This window comes from Nanorana parkeri, unplaced genomic scaffold (genome assembly GCF_000935625.1).
Source record: "Nanorana parkeri isolate BGI_ZX_2015 unplaced genomic scaffold, ASM93562v1 scaffold2630, whole genome shotgun sequence".
Classification (NCBI taxonomy): domain Eukaryota; kingdom Metazoa; phylum Chordata; class Amphibia; order Anura; family Dicroglossidae; genus Nanorana; species Nanorana parkeri.
Window position 1 is genome coordinate 152182 of NW_017308898.1, and position 5220 is coordinate 157401.

A 5220-nucleotide genomic window follows, 5' to 3' on the forward strand; every position below is an offset into this window, starting at 1 on the left:
GTACTGGAGAGCTCCCTGTCACTGCGCTGGCCAGAGGGAGTTTCCTGTCATCCCCTTAATCAGGGCCCAGTAACTTAAGGAGTGTGACAATCAGCCGGCGCTGCAGATATATAAAAAATATATCTGCGGTGCTCACTGATTGTAACACTCCTGCAGTTACTGTTTGTGAATCACCCCCCTCTGCGGCATTCACAAAGTCCGATAGAAGTGACGTTTCAGACCGATCAGTTGTTCTAGGCAGATATGATCGGTTCTCCTGCACTTGCGCACTATGCCGATCTGCCCTGGAACAGCCGACAAAGCAATGGAATGCTTGACCCAATAGGCGGTCACACATTCCATCGCTGTCAAACTGAGCGGGATTACGTTGTAATGTGTGACCACGTCACCGGTCACACATTCCAACGTAGTCACCAACTTTGATAAAACACCCGTCCCCTCTCCCCTGAGTAGTATCCAGTAGTGTGGGAGGAGCAGGGCACTGTGGCTCTGTCTCTCTCCAAAGCACAGGGATCAGAGCCTATCATGAATGCCTAGACCAGCCTGCCCGCCCATCTGCATCATCAGTTGCTAGGAAGACAGGGGGCTGATTAAAAAAAAGGTCCTGATCTTCTGATCTCTGCTGCCTGTCTGCAAGGGGATCAGAGTCTGTTATTGAGCCTGTGATCCCCGTGCTCTCCCCACTCATCCTCTTGGTTTACTTAATCTCTCCCCCCTGCTGTTACTTGCAGACAGGCAGCAGATCGGGAGATCAGGACTTTTGTCTGCTCTGACTAGCAACTTATGACGTGATGGGCGGGCCGGTGTACGTAATTATGACAGCTCGCCCATCAGCATCATCAGTTGCTAGGAAGAGCAGACAAAGGTCCCCTTTGCCGATCTCTGCTGTCTGTCTTATTATAAGCAAACCAGGAGGGTGAGGGAGAGAAGAGACGGGACACTGACATCCCGCATCTCAAGGTAGGGAGCGAGCAGTGCAGGCTCAAGGGGCAGCTGCTTTGGGCCCCACAACAATGACTGGGCCCAGGGCAACTGCCCCTTTTGCCCTGCGTTAAAGACGGGCCTGCCCTTAATACAGTATGTACCTGCAGGCTGATACCATCTCTCCTGCTCTTCAAGTTCCCCCTCACATGCTACCACCCAACTAGGTCTTATTTTCGGGGTAGGTCTTATAGTACAGGAATCTTGAAAAATAGTGCTAGGTCTTACTTTCAGGATAGGTCTTATTTTCGGGGGAAACAGGGTAGTGTGCTGTCACAATAATTGCATAAAAATATGACACAGTGCATAGCCACAGTTAATATTCATATTAATGTGAAATGAGAATCACATACCCTAGTTTTTGGTCCATAAGACGCACTTTTTTCCGCCCAAAAGGCGGGCAAAAATGTCCGTGCGTCTTATGGAGCGAATATTCCCCCCAGCTGTCACACACACACACGCGTGTTCAGCCGCTCCCGCATGGTGATGTGTGTGTGTGTGAGAGCTGAGGCGGGGGAGCTGACAGTGTACCTAGTGCAAGGCAGCACAGTCTGTGCCCGTCCCGTTCTCTCCGCTGCAGCCTCACAGACTGTCAGAGGTTTCTCCTTACAGTCTGTAATCGGCTGCAGTGATCTGTGTCAGTGGGGACAGGCAGCCGATTAGAGACTGTAAGGAGAAACCTCCGACAGTCTGTGAGCTTCCTCCCCGTCTCGTCTACTCACCCCACCGCGGTGTCCGCGCTCCTCTCCTGTCCGCACGATCGTTCTCCATTCCAGCAGCTGACCACAATAGCCAACCTGTTATTGGCTCTTTTATATTGCAGTAGCCAATATAGCCTGCTTAAATTGCAATAGCCCGCCCACTGCATGCTTTCAATCAACAGAGGTGGACCTGATGGAGAACTTCAGGTCCCTCCTCTGCTGATTGACAGCAGGCAGTGGGCGGGTGCAATAGCCAGCCTGTTATTGGCTACTGCAATTTGAAATATCCAATAGCAGGCTGGCTATTGCTCCCAGCAATAAAGTTAAAAAAAAGTTTAAAAAAATTAAATTAAATAAACTAAAATTAAAAATAAATAAAGTTAAATAAATAAAAAGTAAAAAAATAAAAAAAAATAAAGTTATATTAAAAATACAAAAAAATAGCAAAAAAAGTTAAAAAACATTTAAAAAGTTAAATAAACTAAAACTAAAAATCCCCCCTAAAACTGAAGTAGTGGAGCGAAAAATACGGTAGTTAATTTTCCTTAAAGTGACATTAAACCCTCAGATTTTTTAACATAAAACAATACTGTAATGTGTGCCTTACTGTAACCCATGGTTGTTTCCCTTCTCATTGCTGCTCTTCCTTTTAAATCCTCATGTCTTCTCATGCTGGGGGAGAACTTCACTTTGCAGCTGAGTGCCTCTTCCTGTAGTGCTGGCTCACGTTGTGAACCTTCACACAGACACCATGTATCCATTTCAGAGACAAGGCAGTCTAACAAGGTAAAACTAATATATGGGATAGACTTATTACATGCAAAGCAAGATAGTTCAAATCACCTTTTAAGTTGCATTAGTGAAATAAATGAACTTTTGTACGATATTCTAATTATTCAAGTTTCACCTGTATAGCAGATTAACCTTACCTATCATTGAAATTGGCAAATGTTTCCATGCTATTGTTATGGAAATTCACTTGGTTCAACGCACAAATCTATGCCGCACTAAACTGCGCCAAAGTATGTAAAACACAAAGAATTTCCCCCGTGCTTAAAAGCACAGTTGTATTACGCTCTTTTGTGCCAGGACTGGAAGTACCCCTTTTATAGTCTTTGTAGAGTTAGGAGACAGGTGTTGCTTTCTTGCTAGTTCCATTCTTAGAGAGTCAGCACAGGTATTTGTTTATTTTTATAGCTGTCAGACAGGAAGTGATGTCTCAAACAGCGAGACAGGAAGTGGGGAGAGACAGGAAGTGGGGAGAGACAGGAAATGAACAGGAAACAACCATCACTTCAACATAGCCAGCTAACAAAACACATGTATACAATAATCTATTACCACCGGAGTGAACTTTATCCAGCATTGCTCAGTGATCAATGCCCAATAACATTACTATGATTCTCATGAATGCTTATTTACAGGGACAACATCATATTATCTCCAGCAGTTGATCAGGCGCACTAGAAACAACAAACGCACGTTCCTTTCATATACTGCGTTTATTGCACGGGGGCCCTAGCCGGCGTCCATATATTCGCCAAGAAGACACTGCTCCGCCACGTATAAGATATCTACTCCAATGGTTTACTCTTAGAGGGGATTTAAACCGGGTCACGCTCCAATTGGGCGTGACGCAGCAAACCCTGACACTGAGAGACATAATGACAAAATATTACAATACACTAAAAACACATCCTAATAAAATTTCCACAACACTATTAACCTCCGTTTAACCTGGGCAAGTGCTAGGGTTAGGTTCAGGGAGTAGTAATCGCCAACTTTAGCCGTGATCTTAACTCCCAAATATGTGATCTGTGAGACCCATTTCAGGGGGACTGATCCATCAGCCGAGCCCAGAGTGCCCTCATCCAGTGGCAGGATATGGGACTTGGTCCAGTTAACTCTCAGGCCAGAAAACACTGAGAATTCGTCTAAGATTCGCAGCGCCTCCCTAAGAGAAAGGCCTGCGTCCACCAGAAATCAGATTAAATCATCCGCCTATAGCCCCACCCTAAACCCCTCCAGAGCCATGGATTTGCGTAAAGCCACCGCCAGGTGCTCCATCATTAATGCAAACAGACCCGGTGACAAGGGGCACCCCTGTCGGGTACCCCTCCCCATCGGGAAATTATCAGATAGAGCAGGGCCTATCTTCAGAGAGGCTCTAGGTTCATTATACAAAACAGTGATCCATCTGCAAAAATTAGGACCAAATCCCATATACCGCAGGACAACCCCCATGTAGCCCCAGTCCACTGAATCAAAGCCCTTTTCGATGTCTAAGGAGACCAATGCCCTAGACCCGACATTCGCATGGGAGAGCTAGAGATTTGTGAAGACCCTGCGTAGGTTGGTATCAGTAGATTTCCCTGGAATAAATCCCGTCTGTTCGATATTTACCAGGGAGGTGATAACGTCCGCTAAGCGCTGCGCAAGAATCTTGGTCAGACTTTTTAAATCCATGTTTAGAAGAGCTATCGGGCGGTAGGAGGAGCAAAGCAGTGGATCCTTCCCTGGTTTAGGTATAAGGACAACATTCGCCTCATAAAAAGGAATCCGGTAATCTCACCCGTGTTAGGCAGACACTGTACCATTCTTGTAAACGAGGGGCCATCTGAGGTAAATAATATCTGTACCATTCTGCCGGAAGGCCATCCGGTCCCGAGGCCTTATTAGCAGGAAAGGATCCAACCGTCCTCTCGATCTCCCGAACCGAGATCTCCACCTCCAAGGATTCCCTATTCTGTTGCCCAAGACAGGGAAGCCCCAGTCCCCCCAAGAGGGAGTGAAGGGCCCAGGGCTGGCCTTAGGGGTGTGCGAGCAGTGCGGCCGCACAGGGCGCCATGGCAACAAGGGCGCCGTGCGGCCGACACAGTTCGTCCTGGGGAAGGGCCCCCTCGACATAAGGCGCAACAGGAGCGTACAGCGCACTATAGTACTGTGTAAATTCCTCCATAATTGCCACCGGATCCATCACCCGCTCCCCCAGTGATGTCATTATACACGGGGTATTCGCTAAGGGATGATGATCCGCCACCAACAGTGCTAACCTTTTGCCATTCTTGTCCCCTTGCTCAAATCTCGCCTCTGCTGCCTCGCAAAGAGAACAGCCCATCAGAGTCTTAAGGTGCACCTGTAAAGCTCTTTGCGCTGCTCTAAGAGCTCCCAAGGAATTGTCACTAGGAGAGGCCGCATATATACCAACCCCAGGAACAGGTCATTAGCGAAGGCCATATCAATTCTGGAGGAGGAATTATGCGTATAAGACACACATGAATACCTCCAAACCTCTAGCAGGGAAGCAGCCTCCGCCCACCCCACCAGCTCCATCCCCGGTGCCCTATTTGGGTTTGAGGAATCCAGCGCCTGGTCTAGGATAGTATTAAAATCACCCGCCAGTACTATAGGAATAGGTAAAAAGGGCGTCACCTTGGCCAGAATATCATACAGAAGCTGAAAATGAAAAGCAGGAGGCAAATAAATAGCAATCCTGCGTGTATGTATTTCCAGAACTACAATAACATAGCGGCCCCCC

At 47.3% G+C, this 5220-nt stretch overlaps 1 protein-coding gene across 2 annotated transcripts in view; it reads right to left on the reverse strand.

Annotated features, from left to right (window-relative positions):
* LOC108802053 (probable ATP-dependent RNA helicase DDX17) overlaps positions 1 to 2279 on the reverse strand; it is a 73571-nt gene extending 71292 nt beyond the window's left edge. For both annotated transcript variants that reach the window (XM_018573939.1, XM_018573941.1), the window contains exon 1: positions 2268 to 2279. The gene's annotated coding sequence lies outside the window, so the exon portion shown is untranslated. The remainder of the gene's footprint in view (positions 1 to 2267) is intronic.
* Between the last annotated feature and the right edge of the window lie 2941 nt (positions 2280 to 5220).